Here is a 20,443-nt window from a genome sequence, read left to right as displayed (position 1 = left end):
CCCATCTTGTGCTCACATATGCTTCATTCCGGCATCTGGTACTCTCCTTTAATTAATGCTCGTTTCTATGTGATAGAATGTGTCCGGCCACAGCTGAGAAGGTTGAATTTGCATCCCAATGTTTGAGGCAGTGAAATTCACTATCTGTTACCAGTATGGGACCAGGAGCTAATTTTTTCAGCAGGTCCAGTTGGCTGTCAATCATACTTTTTGTTTGGCTTTTCCCTGCAAAAGATAATATGTCATGATGGCTCAAGATGCCTGGAGATATTATTTAAGGACGCCACTTAGTTTTGCTGGGCATTATAGAAGTACGTTTATATTATTGTAACCTGTTTTTATTGCATTTTAAAAACAATGTGTATTCAACACGGCGCAAAGGGGACTTAGCTGCATTTATTGTTTACATTCACATATATTTATATGAATTGAATTTATATACCACCCTATACCCAAAGGTCTCAGGGAGGTTCACAGAAAAGATCACAATACAGTGGTGCCTCGCAAGATGAAAAGAATCCGTTCCGCGAGTCTCTTCGTCTTGCGGTTTTTTCGTCTTGCGAAGCAAGCCCATTAGCGGATTAGCGCTATTAGCACTATTAGCAGTTTAAGGGCTATTAACGGCTATTAAAGGCTTAAGGGATTAGCGGATTAGCTGCTAAAAGGCTATTAGCAGCTTAGCGCTTTAGAAAAAGGGGTTGGGGAGCGAAAAAACCCCCTCAAGAATCGTAAGACATTTTCGTCTTGCGAAGCAAGCCCATAGGGAAATTCGTCCTGCAAAGCACCTCTGAAAACGGAAAACCCTTTCGTCTTGCGGGTTTTCCGTCTTGCGAGGTATTCGTCTTGCGTGGCACCACTGTATATAAAATCAAAATAAGAACAATAACCCAATAAGACGCCCCAAGAGCCACATTTTAAAAGGGTATAGGATGTCAATCAGGTCAACCAAAAGCTGGTTAAAAAGGAACATTTTATCTTCTTTTGAAGGTAAAAGACTGTTTATGTACGCAACAACTGTGGCAAGAATTCTTTTAGCCCAGAAATGAAAACAACAAGAACTACCAATGAAAGAAGAGTGGCAAATGAAGATGATGAACTTTGCGGAACTGGCGAAGCTGACAGGAAAAATCCGAAACCAGCATGATCAAGTATTCCAAAAGGACGGGAGTAAATTTATATGATATCTGAAAGATTATTGTGTAAACAATCAACATCACCAGCAGGGTTGTCTTAAGACTGACAACGAGAAATTTTCTACCTTTCTATAGTTATATAGAGTCATTCTGTAATGAGTGTACAGTGGTGCCCCGCAAGACGAATGCCTCGCAAGACGGAAAACCTGCTAGACGAAAGGGTTTTCCGTTTTTCAATGCGCTTCGCAGGACGAATTTCTCTATGGGCTTGCTTCGCAAGACGAAAATGTCTTGCGATTCTTGCGATTTTTTTCTGCTCCCCACCCCCTTTTTCTAAGGCACTAAGCTGCTAATAGCCTTTTAGCAGCTAATCCGCTAATCCCTTAAGCCTTTAATAGCCGCTAATAGCGCTAATCCGCTAATCCGCTAATAGGGTTGCTTCGCAAGACGAAAAAACCGCTAGACAAAGAGACTCGCGGAACGGATTCTTTTCGTCTTGCGAGGCACCACTGTAATTAGAATGGGAAAACGTTTGAATTGCAATGATATGAAGGTTAATTTTGAAAGCCATGAGGTGGAAGGAATTCAACAGGCTCTAAGAGTCAGTGCGGTATAGTGGATAATGATTGTGTGTGTGTGTGTGTGTGTGAGAGAGAGAGAGAGAGAGAGAGAGAGAGAGAATGTTTTTGTCTGGCAAACTTCCCTGGGGAGAGCATTCCACAGTCAGGGAGCCACTGCAAAAAAAGGTCCATTCGTTCTTGGATTGCCACCTCCTGCACCTCTCGAGGAGGAGGCACACGAAGGAGGGCCTCAGAAGATGATCTCAGGGTCCAAGCAGGATCATGTGGTTATATCCCACCTTTCTTCCAGTAGGCTCAAAGTGGCATACAGAATTCTCTTCCCCCTGCCCCTCATTTTAACTCCCAGGTCATAATCCAGCACTCTAATCCCTACACCACGCAATGTACGGCAATAAAAGCTTTCTGGGAAATGATATATAATGAACTGGAAAAAATGTTTAAAATAACTTTTGTAAAAAAAAAACAAAAAAAAACCTAGAAGCTTTTTTATTAGGAATAGTAGGCACCGACATCCCAAAGGAGCAGAAAAGACTTTTTATGTATGCAACAACAGCTGCGTGGATGTTACTAGCCCAGAGATGGAAAGAAAACAAAGTCCCTACCAGAGAGGAATGGCAAACTGAGCTGATGGACTACGCTGAAATGGCAAAACTGACCGGAAAGCTCAGGAACCAAGATGACAAAAACTTCAAGAAAGAATGGGGAACAAATATAATTTATTTAGGAGGCCACTGTAAGCAGATGAAAACATTAGCAGGGTTTTAACAACACTTGTAATGTAACAAATACTGTGGACAATATGGAGAGATACAAAATATAGACTGTGACAGAATATGCAGCTGAAAATGTTGACATTAGGACCCACGGAGGGGAGGGGGAGGTATTGAGATTCAGAGAAATCTCTGTACAGTGGTACCTCGGGTTAAGTACTTAATTCGTTCTGGAGGTCCGTTCTTAACCTGAAACTGTTCTTAACCTGAAGCACCACTTTAGCTAATGGGGCCTCCTGCTGCTGCTGTGCCGCCGGAGCACGATTTCTGTTCTCATCCTGAAGCAAAGTTCTTAACCTGAAGAAATATTTCTGGGTTAGTGGTGTCTGTAACCTGAAGCGTATGTAACCTGAGGTACCACTGTATATGGAAATGTATTTGCTTGTTTATAAATTTATAATTGAAAAAACAAATAAAAACATCTTTTTAATAATAATAATAATAATAATAATCTCAGATAGGAAAATAGCTCCTCCCCACCCCAACCTCAATTCTCTTTCCACCATCACTCCACCTGCTGCCTAAACCTACCTGTCGAATGTGCAAGGCACTCTTGCCTGTCACGTTTCAAAATATGAAATTCAAACAAAGGCATTCCCCTGACAGCGCCAGTTTCAGAATGTTCCACTTCATCCTTTGCTTTGTTATTTGCAGCTCAGCCGCAACCATCTGCTTCAGGAATTTGCATAACCCTGGAGCGGCTGCCTCGGTATGCAGATTAAGCATTCAAATAAGGCAAGGGAGCCTGCCTTCAAGGAGAACTGCAAGGCTGGATTTGAGGCTCAAACATCACTCTCAACATTGCTCACCACAGGAAACCTCCGGGTAAATACACGACCATCCCTTGCTCAGTTGATGGTCTGATCCGATGAGCTGTTGTGGCAGAAAAAGAAGTGGATTTTTAGGCACGACGGCTGATGATCCAGATCAGTGACCAGGCATGGCCTTGCGCCTATGTCACGAATGACACTTTGCCAACTCAGAAACTTGGGCCTATTGCCTAAATAATAATTTAAAAAATGGTGCTGTGCTGGTCACATTAGTAAACTGGCTTACAGTCTAACATAAGAGGTAAAGGGACCCCTGACCATTAGGTCCAGTCGTAGCCGACTCTGGGGTTGCGGCACTCATCTCGCTTTATTGGCCAAGGGAGCCGGCGTACAGCTTCTGGGTCATGTGGCCAGCATGAGTAAGCCGCTTCTGGCGAACCAGAACAGCGCATGGAAACGCCGTTTACCTTCCCGCCGGAGTGGTACCTATTTATCTACTTGCACTTTATGTGCTTTCGAACTGCTGGGTTGGCAGGAGCAGGGACCGAGCAACGGGAGCTCACCCCATCGCGGGGATTCAAACCGCCGACCTTCTGATCAGCAAGTCCTAGGCTCTGTGGTTTAACCCACAGCGCCACCCGTGTCCCACAGTCTAACATAGGTAAAGGTAAAAAGGTAAAGGACCCCTGGACGGTTAAGTCCAGTCATAGGTGACTATGGGGTTGTGGCGCTCATCTCGCTTTCAGGCCGAGGGAGCCGGCATTAGTCCCCAGACAGCTTTCCGGGTCATGTGGCCAGCATAACTAAACCTCTTCTGGCGCAATGGAACACCGTGACAGAAACCAGAGCGCACAGAAAGGGCATCTACCTTCCCACTGCAGTGGTACCTATTTATCTACTTGCACTGGTGCTTTTGAACTGCTAGGTTGGCAGGAGCTGGGACAGAGCAACAGGAGCTCACCCTGTCATGGGGATTTGAACCACCGACCTTCTGATCAGCAAGCCCAAGAGGCTCAGTGGTTTAGACTACAATGACACTCGCATCCCTAGACACTCCTAAACAGAACCATGTATGTACCCATAACAAATTCACTTCCTTTGGTGTATTCTTGGATACTGAAATCTCTCTCTTTCTCTGTATTTTTACATTATGTTTGAGGTGGCTGTCAAACTGGTTGCTTCCCTATTGATGAGAGCTTGTGGATTTTTCTTTACACACTCTTTTCCTCTCTTTTCCTCTCTTGTTCAATCTCAACAACACCTTCTGCAGCCAGAACTCCTTTTGCCCAGTGTGATTGACAGTGGACTCTTCCTGCTCCCCATCATGGTCACCCCATCTTTCAGTTACGCTTATGTCGGCTATGGTTTTAAGACAAAACTGCCCCCTTTCCCTTATAGGGTATCCAAGAGCCCGTATAGAGTCCTTATGTAGGTTCTCTATCAGTAGGAGAAGATAACAGAGGCCAACCAAAGAATATTGAGAAGTAAGGCAGCTAGCAAGCCTGATCTTCATTAACTGTTGCAACAGGGTGCTCGCTCACCACACGCAGGAGGCAGGAGGGACCCTGAACAATGGTGCGCAAGCCCTTATATAGACTTTTGAAATTGCCCACCCTGTAGCTCAAGACCACCCCCCAAAACACCATACATACATCACTGAAGGAGGCGGTCTCCAACAGAAATCATGTTTGTCAGGCTACCTGATAATGGTCACTGATTGCTTTACTTGGGCAGCCTGGCCATTCCTTTTGAGATGCTAAATACTTAGTTCCTGAATCCAGGTCACAGGCTCACCCTATTCCTACACAAATATGTCCTTAAGACAGGATTTGTGAGCAAAGAGACAATGGGGAGGCTTTTCTCATTTCCTTCCTCACTGCAGAGGAATATTTGAGGTCACTGGGAGAGTAAAAATGGTTTCAGGATTGTTCTCCTGTACTATTTCAGACACATGGTTTATATACTTACGTATGTGTTTGCCTTGTACATTTATGAACAGTTAATTTATATATTTGAGACCTTAAATTCTTATAACACTATGATTATTAATGTCTTGCTTGCTTAACCTGACTACTGCCATTTTCTTTTTAAAGCAGAAAATGCCTTTGGGAGATGGGAATGCTTTTGAGCCTGCAAAGTCAGCCATTTGTAATTGATACGCACGCAACCGCTAAAGTCTTGTTGCCTTATCAGCCTCTTCCAGAGTTCTATTATTATTAGTGATGAATGTTTGTCTTTTTTTGGGGGAAAAAAAGGCAATCGTTGTATCAGACACAAAGGACAAAGCAGCCAAAGGAAAAATGAACCACCTCCCATTATACTTACATCTCAATGTAAAAAACAGCTCATCAATACAGTAGCACCTCAGGTTACGCAACCCTCAGGTTTGACTGGGTTTCGTGGTGTGCGCATGCGTATAACAATGATCCCCAGGTTGCGAAAACCTTGGAATCCAGCCGGACCTCTGGAACGGATCCCATTCATAATCCGAGGCAGTGGCGTAGCGTGGGGGGTGCAGGTGGGGCCGGACGCACCGGGTGCAACATCTGGGGGGGGGGCGCGCTCGCACTCGCAGCTCTCTGCCCCTACCTGGCTCACTCACTCTCTTTCACTGCAGTGCTGGCTGTGCGAATCCGATCCGAGCCACCAGGTCGCCGCCCACTGTGGAGGGGAGGGTGCCAGGCGTGCGGTGCGGTGCGGAGAGAGAGCGAGGGACTATCTGGGGGAGGGACAGTGCAGCGGGGCGGGGGGCCCAAATTACTTGCCTTGCCCCGGGTTAGGGGGCGCAAATTACTTGCCTTGCCCCGGGTGCTGACAACCCACGCTACGCCACTGATCCGAGGTACCACTGTACAGCCCTGGCTATTATGAGCCGTTGTTGTATTGGGGGGGGGGCGCGTGCAGTAAGGTGCATCCTTCTAGCAGAAACAGAATAAGACCAAAGTGTAGCTCATACATAAGCAATAAGCTGAAAGCCAAACAACTGAATCATAATTACGATGGACGCCTTGGAACTTACAGGAGCTGGGTTGTTTTAGCAGAGTGAAATAGTTTACTGAAGAACTGGGTTTCCTCCAGAATGAATAGTTTTGCATCATTGAAAGGGGCCGGACACTTCTGCCAAGGGGGGGAAAAAGCAGCCCCAGGTTTTATTCTTCTTTTTCTCCTGCCTGCTGAGCTTGTAATTGGAATTTTAATAAGTATTGTTACCTGGGGGAAGGAGGGGTGGCTGCCTATGATGTCACTCATGATCTCACAATGGAGACATGGAGGTTTGCCCTGATTATTTAGAGGCAGCAAAGCTTCCTATTTCAAAAAGACAGGGGTGTTAAGGAGCAGATTTCTCTTCATCTGACGAGACGCTTGCCTAGGAGACAGGTAGGGTTGTTAGAGAGATACCAGAGCACCAATAAGATGCAAGCTCAGGAGCCTTGCTGATTTTTCTGCCATTGTGCCTGGGCTATATTTCTCTGATCCATATTTCCCAGTTAAACACATTATGGTCTTGCCCAGCCTGGTGGCCTTTGCTGATTGGGGCTGATGGAAGCTGCAGTCAATTTAAAAATCAAATCAAATCTGGAGGGAGGGCCCTGGGATGTGGAAAGGTGGATCTGTCATTACACAACGTGTTTACTTTCTTATTGTTACTCCCACCCTGCAGAAATAGTGGAAGGTAGCTGCAAGTAGGAGGAGGGCGGAGGAGACAGGTAAGTAGTCAGTGTGGTGTAGTGGTTAAGAGCGGTAGACTCATAATCTGGTGAACCAGTTCACACATAGCTGTCAAATTTCAGATTTGAAAATAAGGGATCAGCAGCCTCGAAAATAAGGGATCAGCAGCCTCACCTGTCCCAGGGACAGTCTACGGGATATCTAACAATTCGGGATAGCAGTGGGAAACAACACTGGAATAAGGGAATTTCCCGCAAAAACAGGGAAGGTTGACAGCTATGGGTTCGCTTCCCGCTCCTTCACATGCAGCTGCTGGGTGACCTTGGGCCAGTCACACTTCTCTGAAGTCTCTCAGCCTCACTCACCTCGCAGAGTGTTTGTTGTGGGGAGGAAGGGAAAGGAGAATGTTAGCCGCTTTGAGACTCCTCTGGGTAGTGATAAAGCAGGATATCAAATCCAAACTCTTCTTATTCTCCTCCTCCTCCTCCTCCTCCTCCTCCTCCTCCTCCTCCTTCTATCACCATCAACTGCAGTTCCCTCTAGCCGCACCTGATCCAACCTTTGCTGCTAGAATTTTATTTAAGCAATAGCGAAAGAAACTAACCTTCCCCCACCATAGCCCTGAGGATAGACTGCATGGTTTTCCAAACTTGGGTCTCCAGCTGTTTTGGGACTACAACTCCCATCATCCCTGACCCCTGGTCTTGCTAGCTAGGGATGACGGGAGCTGTATTCCAAAAACAGCTGGAGACCCAGGTTTGGGAAACACCCAGAAAACTGGGGGAAACTGATAAAGTGTGCCAATTTCAATGTGATGAGGAGGAACCTGGAAATCCCATGCCCTCCACCTGCAGCTGGCACAGTAGGCAGAACAGGTCTCTTCCCTCTGCAACCCCAAATAATCTGGTGTGAAAGGGGGGCAGATTTGGTGGGGAGGAGGCTGTGTGTGTGTGTGTGTGTGTGTGTGTGTGTGTGCTATCTCGCCCTCAGGATTGTGGGCAGTGGCGTAGCGTGGGTTGTCAGCACCCGGGGCAAGGCAAGTAATTTGCGCCCCCTAACCTGGGGCAAGGCAAGTATTTTGTGCCCCCCCCGCTGCACTGTCCCTCCCCCAGATAGTCCCTCGCTCTCTCTCCGCACCGCACGCCTGGCACCCTCCCCTCCACAGTGGGCGGCGACCCGGCGGCTCGGATCGGATTCGCACAGCCAGCACTGCAGTGAGAGAGAGTGAGTGAGCCAGGTAGGGGCAGAGAGCTGCGAGTGCGAGCGCCCCCCCCAGATGTTGCGCCCGGTGCGGCCGGCCCCCCTGCACCCCCCACGCTCCGCCACTGATTGTGGGTGCCCACCTTGCGATGGCCAGCGTTGACTTTTCCTCCTCCTATCTGCAACCAGTGAGGCACCCTTTTCCGTGGGAGAGACTCGGACTCATAGGCAGAGAGGCTGTGCCACCGCATCTGAGTCCCACACCTGGAAAAGGTGTGGGATGTAATCCACTGAAGCAGTCAAACAAACACCCCTTGTTTCCCTAGAGTGGGCACAGGGAGGGAGAAGTTATGACAGCCAGTATAACTTCCTGTTCCACTGGTCTGGAGCCTCCCCCCTCCTGCATGTGACCAGGGAGATGGGCCTGACCCTGGCTGACTCCATAAAAGAGCCAAGTCAAGCAGCCATCTTTCTCTCTTGCTGCCATGCTGCTCTCATGCAGCCATTTTCTTCTCTTGATGCTCTTCTCTTAATGGATTTTTGCTGTCTGCTGGCTCTCGGCCAGCAGCACACGACCTCAGTCTCCATATGAGATGAACTCAGTTAATAATAATAATAATAATAATAATAATAATAATTTATTATTTATACCCTGTCCATCTGGCTGGGCTTCCCCAGCCACACTGGGTGCCTTCCAAAAAAATATTAAAATACTGTAATGCATCAAACATTAAAAGCTTCCCTAAACAGGGCTGCCTTCAGATGTCTTCTAAAAGTCTGGTAGTTGTTGTTCTCTTTGACATCTGGTGGGAGGGCGTTCCACAGGGCGGGTGCCACTACCGAGAAGGCCCTCTGCCTGGTTCCCTGTAACTTAGCTTCTCACAGTGAGGGAACCGCCAGAAGGCCCTCGGTGCTAGACCTCAGTGTCTGGGTAGAATGATGGAGGTGGAGATGCTCCTTCAGTTTGTTATGTAACAACAAGCTAAAGTCTGCCTTTAGGGATCGTACTGTGAACTGCATGTGAGTAAACTTCTTGTTACTTTTAAGGAAAGAGCCTTGTGTCTTTATTCTTTTAAGAGGAATCAAAGGGGACAACAGGAATAATCCAGTCTGATCAAGTCAGAGAGGATTGCTTAATAATAATAATAATAGTAATAATAATAATAATTATTTATACCCCGCCCATTGAAGAGATTCAAATGAATCTGCAAACTAGCTTCATTTTGAGAGAAATCTGCTCTGCTACATGAGAGCCAGTGTGGTGTAGTGGTTAAGAGCGGTAGCCTCATAATCTGGGGAACCGGGTTCGCGTCTCTGCTCCTCCACATGCAGCTGCTGCGTGACTTTGGGCCAGTCACGCTTCTCTGAAGTCTCTCAGCCCCACTCAACTCACAGAGTGTTTGCTGTGGGGGAGGAAGGGAAAGGAGAATGTTAGCCGCTTTGAGACTCCTGAAGGGGAGTGAAAGGCGGGATATCAAATCCAAACTCTTCTTCCTCTTCTTCTTCACTAGCGTGACTGAAGGAAGGAAGGATCATATTTAATCAATATATCCTCTCCTGCTATCCTTAACATTCCCACCAAAGGTTGCTTTGCTTGCTGGCTGCGGAGGACAGAGGCGAACTTTTTCTCTCCCTGCTGGCTTTTTTCATTGACTTTGTGGGTGCTCAGCTCCCACAATTATATTATAGTGGGTGCCCAAGCACCCACAACCCCCTGTGTGTTGGCTCCTATGGGGTGTGTGTGAAGAAGGGGAAATCCCATTGTATGAGCAGAGGTTTGATCAGGAATGTTGGGTGTCGCCCTTGTCATTTTCAGCAGGGGCAAAGACAAGGGTTGTGTGTGTGTGTGTGTGTGTGTGTGTGTGTGTGTGTTGCTACTGCTGGTTCTGCAGAGGGCTGCCTTCCTTCCAAATAGTTCCTTCCCCCCTTTCTATGGGGGCTGGACGATGAGGACTAGGTAACTTGCAAACACTGCTGAGCAAGACTAGCTCATATATAAGAGTTGGTGAATAAATAAGGGAATGTTTTTATCCTTTTCGTCACTCAAGCTACCTGCCGCAGTAAACCACCCTTGTTGTCCAGAATTTTATGTAGAGCTGCAGGAATGAAAAGCAGGGTGAAAGCTTTCCGTTTGCTCATTTTTAGCCTTGTTTGGTTGAAGTTGGTATTATTAAAAGCATGCAGAGAAGAGGGGATAATGAACTTAACTCCCCAGTGGTAATTAAGAACCTCAGTCAAGCATGAGGATGAAAGAATGAACAATCATTTCCACTGGGAAACGGGCTTAGAGAAAGAATGCGCTTTAGAGAACTCATACTTGCACAAGGCAGCCACATAAGCAAAATTATTATCTCTAACCCCCCCCCCTTTCTTCTGCGTTTGCCTCAAGCCAAATTCTCAGATAATTTTTTTTGTACCAGTTAAGTCCTTCTTGGCAGGCCTGTTTACATTGGTTCTTTTTCGGTTGTCGATAACTAGTTAGGGTTGCCATATGTCTGGGAATTCCAAGATATGTCTTCTTTTTGGGGAGCCTACATGTCCATCCGGGGGAAATTTTACACTTTAAAACAAATGTCCTGGATTTTGGCCACCCTTGTTGTTGTTGTTGTTGTTGTTTAGTCCTTTAGTCGTGTCGCCTCTTCGTGACCCCCTGGACCAGAGCACGCCAGGCACTCCTGTCTTCCACTGCCACCCGCAGATTCATGTTTGTAGCTTCCAGAACACTGTCCAACCATCTCGTCCTCTGTCGTCCCCTTCTCCTTGTGCCCTCCATCTTTCCCAGCATCAGGGTCTTTTCCAGGGAGTCTTCTCTTCTCATGAGGTGGCCAAAGTATTGGATTCTCAGCTTCAGGATCTGCCCTTCCAGTGAGCATTCAGGGCTGACCTCACCCGACTCCTCACTTTGGACCTCGCTTTGCCCCTGACGGGCAGCCTCCATACCCCCGACCTAGGACCGGACTTAGACCACGCCGCACGGTATCACGCCCTTCCCCCCCAGGACCAGCACAACAAGGCACTGGGTACAGATTTTTCTTCAGAGTTTACTTCTGAAGCCTTTTTCACTTAGCATTCACAGTTTACATATGTTTGCATGGGTGTGTGTATTTGGGAGCAATGACCCATTGCCCCCTGCGTTCTCAGTAGATCCCACACAGTTCCCATCAGAAGTCTCTTTTATCATCAATTGCAAGATGCAATTATCCCAATTACATTGACTTTGCAAAGGGACACGCCTTACAACTTAAAAGCTTTGTCCTTGGAGAAGTGGTTTCTGAAAGCATATAACTAAGAGGAACGGCCTTTTTTTTAGAAAAAAAAAAAAGAACGAAAGTGCTTTCTCCTTTCCATCTCCTCTGTATTAAGGCACCTCTATCTCAAACACAGATAATGATCAAGGAGCCACGTTTCTCTGTTCAATAAGATGGACATGAAAAACACTTTGCCTTTTCATCATGGAAATAAAAAGGATCTGAAACTTGAAAACTCATTAGGCACGGATTGATGTTCAACTCGGCTTCCGAATGATCCTCACAGCAATGGTGGAGGAGCCAGATTTTCCCCTCGTGAAGACAATAACCTAGGTGGGTATTTTGCTGCTTGAAATCTGCTCAAAATGCAGCCCTTCTACTTTTAAGGAAATGTGAAACCATAATTGTTTTCTGTCAGACACCCATTTCTCAGAGACAGGCAACAGAGGCGCCCAAAGAAATGGTCTCTGGTCTATCAGCTAAAATCTCCCTCCCTCGCCTTAACCTGTGCATCCTATCAGATGCACAGATGATAAATTTGCATACGCAGGGAGAAAGTTTCCTGACTTTTTTTTTTTTGCTCAGATGGCATTGGTTCCCCTCATCTATTCCCTTCCCACCCAGATTTAATGAAATTTCTACCTAGCAAAATCATTTTAAAAGAGCTCTCAGAGAGGCTTAACCATGAGAAATCATCGTTAAAAAGAGATTATAGAATTGTAAAGATGGAAGGGACTGTGAGGGTCATCTAGTCCAACTGCCTGCAATGCAGGTATCTTGCGCCCAATGTGGCCAAGCCCACCCCACTGTCTCCTCTCTGCAAAATCACCATCTGGCTCCTCACTCCCAGAACTCTGTCCCTCAGTGCCTATAACTTCGTTGGACTGGTCATGTTGTTCAGATGCCCAGGGCCAGATTTAGATGAAGAGAGGCCCTAGGCTACTCCAACTGTGAGGCCCCCACCCCCACCCTCACAACTAGAAGAAAATGGAAGAGTGTTCTAAACAAAATTAAGTGAAACCAAGGATGATGACGGGTATTTAAAATTCTACAACTCACAATTTCTCCTCTAAAGGATGTAAGATATTATTGTTAAATACTGGAGGCCTGGGCAAGCCGGGTCGTCCTCTTATATACCTGCTGGGATTGTCAAGGCATCTGACTCTCACCTGAATCTCATAGCTCTCCTGTAGCTGCCTCTGATTGGTTACCATTTAACTCTTGGGGGAAATAATTAGCATGACACGACATGTGCATGAAAGTTGCCGAACCAATTAACCAACTAGAAGGATTGCACCAGGGCAATCTAGATGGATTTTATTTATATCTATAAGATTTTGCAGACTTTGGCTGTGAACCGGGGCCCTACAAAAAATAAAATAAAAAATCAAGTTGTGCCCCACTGTTTCAAATTGGGCCCCACTGGCTAGACCTGAGTCTCATAGTTGCTGGGCTTGAGTTGCCTTGCCCTTGCATGAAGTATTGGGTTTGCAATTTTGGGAGAGGGGAGACTGTGGCACTGGGGAGCAGGCAGGCTGATGAGGTCCCCCTAGATTTAGAGGCCCTAGGCTTCAGCCTACTTAGCCTATACATAAATCTGGCACTGCAGATGCCTGATTATTGTCTCCCAAAGCAACTACTCTATTCTGAACTTAAAAATGGAAAGCATAATGCTGGTGGTCAACAAAAGAGGTTTAAAGACTGTCTCAAGGCAAATCTTAAAAAATGTGGTATGAACACTGACAATTGGGAAACACTGGCCTGCGAGTGCTCCAGTTGGAGAACAGCCTTTACCAAAGGTGTCAAGGACTTTGAAGACGCTCGAACTCAGGATGAAAGGGAGAAATGTGCTAAGAGGAAGGCATATTTGGGAAATCCACACCGTGATCAACTCCCACCCAGAAACCTAGGATGTCCCCACTGTGGAAGGACGTGTGGATCCAGAATTGGCCTCCACAGTCACTTACAGACTCACTGTTAAAACCGTGTTCATGGAAGACAATTTTACTCAGCTGCGAGTGATCGCCAAAGAAGAAGAGCTATTGCAAGCTAGAAAATTACCTCCCATATTAAGGAAAACCCAGGTTCTCCAATTAGCGGTGACCAGCCTATCAGACCATGCCAGAGGCACTACTCTTCTCCCGCCTCAGACATCTCTGGCAGAGCGCCAAACTGCCAGGCCCCATTACTTGAGAGAGGAATGTGAAAAGGGATGAAGCTACATCGGCGGGAGGCTGCTTCCCTGGATTTTGGCACTCAGACTCCAATTCTTTCTGGCTAGGATTATGTTTTATTCATCAAAATATGCATAAAAGCATGCTCTAAAAGTTTGGTTAAGACATGCAGTATCTAAAAGCATGCAGTTGGAAGAATGTTAGTGCTGAAATGTTGGCTCCCACCCCCATGTAAAAACCAAATATCCAATGTATTTTAGTCACACTGAATCCCGAATGGCATGTAAATTCAAAGTGTTATCACTTTGAAACTCTGTCAGATGGTGCTGGATTTGTTCTTCAAGATTAATCTTGAGTTTTATCCCAAAAGGCTTGTTGCTGTTGTTTAGTCGTTTAGTCGTGTCCGACTCTTCGTGACCCCATGGACCAGAGCACGCCAGGCACTCCTGTCTTCCACTGCCTCCCGCAGTTTGGTCAAACTCATGCTGGTAGCTTTGAGAACACTGTCCAACCATCTCGTCCTCTGTCGTCCCCTTCTTCTTGTGCTCTCCATCTTTCCCAACATCAGGGTCTTTTCCAGGGAGTCTTCTCTTCTCGTGAGGTGGCCAAAGTATTGGAGCCTCAGCTTCAGGATCTGTCCTTCCAGTGAGCACTCCGGGCTGATTTTCTTAAGAATGGAGAGGTTTGATCTTCTTGCAGTCCACGGGGCTCTCAAGAGTCTCCTCCAGCACCATAATTCAAAAGCATCAATTCTTCGGCAATCAGCCTTCTTTATGGTCCAGCTCTCACTTCCATACATCACTACTGGGTTAGAAACCATTTAAAAAAACACCAACCAATGAAAAGTGGGGAATTTTCCGGGGAGCAGGTGATTCTGGGAGACTTTCTTTATGTGATGGAGCTCCTGAACAATGTGGTAGCGGACAGGCATCTGTTGCAATATATTTGACCTTAAGCACATGTTTGCCTGGCTGACTAGTCTATGGCTCTGTATGTAATAGCAGCTTGAAATGATCTGCCTTCACATTTCAAGACACATCTTTACATTGCAGTACACACTGGAGAGAGGGGGAGAGAGGGATGTTTTTGCCTGATGCCTCTTACCTGATTTGCCCACAACCCTCCCCTGTTTTTAATCTTGTGTAATGTGCTTTAAAATTATTATTGCATTTTAATTGTTGTAACCCGCCCTGAGGCCTTAGGGTGAAGAGTGGGAAATAATAATAATAATTGTTATGTACTGAGTTGAATAGGATCCAAAATGCAGCAGTCTGATTGGTCCTAGAACAATAGGATCCAAAACGCAGCAGTCTGATTGGTCCTAGAACAATGCAGCAGTATGATTGGTTGGCAGGAACCACCCAATCATTCTCCAGATAGAAGCGAATCCACAACCTGATTGGCTTACTGTAGAATTCCGGAATTAGCCAATCATGTGCAGCCCATTGTGTAAATAACGTATATAAAGCAGATACTTTGAGGGGACATTCATTCATTCCTCCTCACCACTATGAGCTGAATAAAGAGCATGAAATCACTTTGCGACTCTGAGTACATTTCAATAATAATAACCATTGCTTTTTTCTAAAAAACATTTTCTTGACTCAAGAAAATCACCATAGTTCAGATTGGAAAAAGTAAATACAGTGGAGCCTCTGGATACGAATTTAATTCGTTCCGGGGGTCCATATGCACACCAAAAATTTATATCCAGAGGTGCCACTTCTGCATGCGCAGCGCAATAGAATGCTTCTGCGCATGTGCATGGCACGCAGAGCTCTTCTGCGCATGCGCGAACAGTGAAAGCTGGAAGAATACTTCCGGGTTTGCCGCTTTCACAACCCGAAGTTTACGTTACTCGAGAGTAACGTAACCCGAGGGTCTACTGTACAGTAAATGGACAGAAGTACAAAGATTCACCAACTGTTTAGAGGTATGCGTACCCCTGCATACCCCCAGAAAAAAAGCACTGATGATGATGATAAAATAAAATAAAAAACACAATTCTTGGCTTACTCACAACGATGTCCATATTAATTGATAATAAAAGTAAACATTGGTCCCAGCTGCGCAGGAGAAGTAGACTCTCATTTGGACTTGTTCCAGCTCATTCACATCACACCAAATCATGGTTTAGGGCAGTGGTTTTCAACCAGTGTGCCGTGGCACCCTGGGGTGCCCCTGCATGATGGTCAGGGGTGCCATAGGCAACCCTGGCCTCTGTCCCTCTTCCCTCCCTCCTCTGATGCCCTCTCACGTCTCTGCCTCCCTAAGGCTCACACAGTTGCTTGTTGCAGCAGCCCTGGCTACAAGCTCCGCAGGTGAATGGTGCCTCGGGCGCTGGCCAGGGGGTGCTGGTTGCCAGGAGTTGAGGCAGCATCAGAATAAGCAAGCAAGTGGGCGAGGGAGCCCAGCCAGCGAGTCCGCCAGCCCTTGCTGTTGGGAATGGGCAGACAAGTCCCAGGCGCTTTTGGGGCACTGTGAGGAGGCACCTCTCTTTGGGGAGGGGGGTGGGGCAGGACCAGAAGGAGAAAAAAGGAGGCTGAGGGAACACTCCGCAAGGGAGGGTGTTCGAAAAAGGGTGGGAGGCTGCCAGCTCTGCAGGCAAGGGGTAACACCTGGAGTACCGTGTCCAGTTCTGGGCACCACAGTTCAAGAAGGACACTGACAAACTGGAACGTGTCCAGAGGAGGGCAACCAAAATGGTCAAAGGCCTGGAAACGATGCCTTATGAGGAACGGCTACGGGAGCTGGGCATGTTTAGCCTGGAGAAGAGGAGGTTAAGGGGTGAAATGATAGCCATGTTCAAATATATAAAAGGATGCCACATAGAGGAGGGAGAAAGGTTGTTTTCTGCTGCTCCAGAGAAGCGGACACGGAGCAATGGATCCAAACTACAAGAAAGAAGATTCCACCTAAACATTAGGAAGAACTTCCTGACAGTAAGAGCTGTTCGACAGTGGAATTTGCTGCCAAGGAGTGTGGTGGAGTCTCCTTCTTTGGAGGTCTTTAAGCAGAGGCTTGACAACCATATGTCAGGAGTGTTCTGATGGTGGTTCCTGCTTGGCAGAGGGTTGGACTCGATGGCCCTTGTGGTCTCTTCCAACTCTATGATTCTATGATTCGTAAATGGGCTCCTGAGCCCCACAGGGGTGCCACAGAAAAAATGTGGTTGGTCAAGGGAGCCGTGGACTCAAAAAGGTTGAAAAAAGGTTTAGGGTGTTATTCAAACATAGGCACAGTTTCTTGGACCTTTGCCTCAATTTCATGTTTTATTATAACTTTTTTAACAATACAAGGACTGAAATATACTCAGAGTCGAGAGTGGATCTCATGCTCTTTATTCAGCTCATAGTGGTGAAGAGGAATGAAAGTCCCCTCAAAGTATCTGCTTTATATACATTATTTACACAATGGGCTGCACGTGATTGGCTAATTCCGGAATTCTCCTGTAGGCCAATCAGGTTGTGGATTCACTTCCATCAGGAGCTGGATTGGGTGGCTCCTGCAGACCAATCATACTGCTGCATTGTTCTAGGACCAATCAGACTGCTGCATTCTGAATCCTATTGTTCTAGGACCAATCAGACTGCTGCATTTTGGATCCTATTGTTCTAGGACCAATCAGACTGCTGCATTTTGGATCCTATTCAACTCAGTACATAACAAGGACTATTATTTGTTGTCATACACAGATTTGAAATTTCTATCCCAGCTTTCTGTCCACTAAGGTATAGAGCAAATCTTGGAAGGAAATTGGAATGGTGGAGGCTGACTCAGTCTGATTGTCAGATGCCATCATAGATATGAGATGCCATCATAGATATGTTTGGGCCATAAAAAAAGAGCTGTTGATGGAAGGAAGGGGCAATTTCATCATTGCCTATGGGCAGCAAACTGTGCAGAAAGAGAAAGTCTCCGCTTCGGCCATTGCGTTCTCTTCACCTCTCCTCCTGCTCCTTTAACTCGTTTAATGAAGCTGTCACTCAATACAAGATCTTTCCTTCAGCAGAACAGCAGCCAAGGTCACTTCTTCATTTCACAGACTCCACAAAAAGATCAGGAGCTTGAAGCAAAGGTCAGATAAATCACCCCTTTCCCTGTGTAAGGAGAATTTAGTTGCCTGGACGCTGTTTGCTGCTCTTTGTACTTTTGCGAGGTAAGTGCTATAGTGCAAACATATTCAAGAGGTTCAGTTAGTGCCAGTTTATATAATACTTTATCAGTGAGAGAAGTTTTGATCCAAATGCTTGCCGATATGCACTCATGTGGGGAAACTTAAGTGTGGGAAGCACACAATCTTTCTTTTTTATATATAATAATATTTATTAGTTTTCCAACAAATTGAACACAAACTACAAAAAACCAAAAAAGAAAAAACATACAAAAATACAATACAATACAAAAAACACACACTACAAAACACTAGCATACAACTAACAAAACAAAACAAAACCCATTTAAAACACAATCCAATTTCAATATCTTGTCTTTCTTTCACTAATTTCCACGACCTCCTCACACCTCCCTTTTTGTCTTCCACTTATATTAATTGTTTCAGCAATTCCTTTCCATCTTCCTCTGTTTTCTATCCTGTAATTATCTTAACACTTTCTAACCTTATTTTTCCCTTTAATGCTCTAATAACCTATTTATACTTAGTTCCTTATAACATTTCTACTAAAGCCATATAACTTCATTCCAACATTTTTCTAACATTCATTAATTTTACAGTATTTCTGTAAATAGTCTTTAAACTTTTTCCAATCTTCTTCCGCTGACTCTTCTCCCTGGTCTCGGATTCTGCCAGTCATTTCCGCCAATTCCATGTAGTCCATCAACTTCATCTGCCATTCATCCCTGCTGGGTAAATCTTGTGTCTTCCAATATTTTGCAATGAGTATTCTTGCTGCACACAAGAAGCACACAATCTTTCAGGGACTGGGCAGGGGAGGAGTGGTACCCTTCCAGGGAGGAGGAGGAGGAAAACAGTACAGTGGTACCTCGGGTTACAGACACTTCAGTTAGAGATGCTTCAGGTTACAGACTCCACTAATCTAGAAATAGTACCTCAGGTTAAGAACTTTACTTCAGGATGAGAACAGAAATCACATGGCGGCAGCAGCAGGCCCCATTAGCTAAAGTGGGGCTTCATGTTAAGAACAGTTTCAGGCTAAGAACGGACCTCCAGAACAAATTAAGTTCTTAACCCGAGGTATAAATTTACAACAGGGGTTTGAGGGAGGTAGCAGTTCAGAGGCAGATGAGGGGAAAAGCTCATAACATCACCTCCATTGCAATAGAACAACCCTGAAAGAAGCTGATGAGCAGGGGGCCTGTGTTGTGTTTTCAATTGTCTAGCTAAATGCAATGTAGAAAAGATGCGGTTTGATGAGCGCATCTGGGACAGGGTAGCAGACATTCCTCCATACTCACGATAGCAGTTTCTTTTTTGAAATATTTTTTATTTGAGAGCCAGTGTGGTGTAGTGGTTGAGAGCGGTAGTCTTGTAATCTGGTCAACCGGGTTCGCTTCTCTGCTCCTCCACATGCAGCTGCTGGGTGACCTTGGGCCAGTCACACTTCTTTGAAGTCTCTCAGCCTCACTCACCTCACAGAGTGTTTGTTGTGGGGAAGGAAGGGAAAGGAGAATGTTAGCCGCTTTGAGACTCCTTAAAGAGAGTGAAAAGCGGGATATCAAATCCAAACTCTTATTTGGTTTTACAAATCTAAAATTACAGTAATACCGCACCACACATTCACAATTGAAAGATTCCTCTGAATCTCTGGACTTCCCACCTTTCCTTCCATGGGTTCTGTTGTCAAACTTCTTTTACTGCATCTTTTCCAGTAATCTATATTTCTTTATAACTCCATAGTTCTGGTTCCATTACAAGTGTTATCGCAATCGTGCTAGTGTTTTCAACTGCTTACAGTAGTCTCCTACCAAATATGGAGTCAAGTTGTACCAAAATGGAGGAGGAGGAAGAAGAAGAGTTTGGATTTGATATCCCGCCTTTCACTCCCCTTCAGGAGTCTCAAAGCGGCTAACATTCTCCTTTCCCTTCCTCCCCCACAACAAACACTCTGTGAGGTGAGTGGGGCTGAGAGACTTCAAAGAAATGTGACTGGCCCAAGGTCACCCAGCAGCTGCATGTGGAGGAGCGGAGACACGAACCCGGTTCCCCAGATTACGAGTCCACCACTCTTAACCACTACACCACACTGGTGTAGGACTAATGACTCTACGAAAATCCACATCCCTGTTTAGGTTTGCATGGGCATAGGACGTTTTTAGTGAAAATCAGGACTTCCCAAATGGGTTGTTGAGGCTAATTTTCAAACGTACTGATACCCAGAGCAAGGCCATGAGGTCAACCAGGCATACTAGGGGGTGAGCTAGAATGAAACATGCCAGATTACGAGTGGAAGAGCTTGGCAGACTCTGGAGTTTGCTGGTCACCTGCGATAACTGGTTTTACTGGTCAGTTCAAGAAAACATTTGTTAATTGGCAACCTGCCACCATTCAGCTGATGCCTTTGCCTGAATTCTCATTACTAGCTTTTACTTTTAATGTAGGAGCAGTGGGTAATGGCAAATAAACAAACCCTACATTCTCCTGGTTATCCGCGAGGGAATATGCCTCCGAAAGCTAGGTTTCTGCTCTTGAACTTCCATACCAGCAATTTTTAGCCAGAAGGCATTTAGAGTAGAAAGGGCAGGAAGGTAACCACCCCCTCCCCACACGTCCACTCCTCCTAAAGCTCTTCTTCATAAATAAATGCATCTTAAATAATCCAATAAGTAAACACCACCGCTGAAATGTAAGCAGATTTACTGAAAGATCCTGCCGGTTTGTTGGCAGAGTTGGAAGATACGATAGCCCAGAAAGAAATCA

General features: G+C 45.8%; 2 long non-coding RNA genes across 2 annotated transcripts in view; one reads left to right on the top strand and one right to left on the bottom strand.

Annotated features, from left to right (window-relative positions):
- Nucleotides 1–34: 34 nt before the first annotated feature.
- LOC310667922 lies at nt 35–6,452 on the bottom strand. Its single transcript, XR_014506419.1, has 3 exons — nt 6,274–6,452; nt 3,016–3,357; nt 35–225 (listed from the first exon to the last, which is right to left on the bottom strand). It is a non-coding gene; the product is annotated as an uncharacterized lncRNA (long non-coding RNA).
- Nucleotides 6,453–6,572: 120 nt separating this feature from the next.
- LOC310668017 overlaps nt 6,573–20,443 on the top strand; it is a 31,440-nt gene continuing 17,569 nt past the window's right edge. The window contains exons 1-2 of the long non-coding RNA XR_014506545.1: nt 6,573–6,632; nt 17,591–17,704. This is a non-coding gene — a long non-coding RNA (uncharacterized lncRNA). The remainder of the gene's footprint in view (nt 6,633–17,590; nt 17,705–20,443) is intronic.

Source organism: Podarcis tiliguerta (assembly GCF_965153285.1).
Source record: "Podarcis tiliguerta genome assembly, chromosome: 17".
In the NCBI taxonomy this organism is placed as follows: domain Eukaryota; kingdom Metazoa; phylum Chordata; class Lepidosauria; order Squamata; family Lacertidae; genus Podarcis; species Podarcis tiliguerta.
This window is presented reverse-complemented; position numbering and strand designations above follow the sequence as displayed.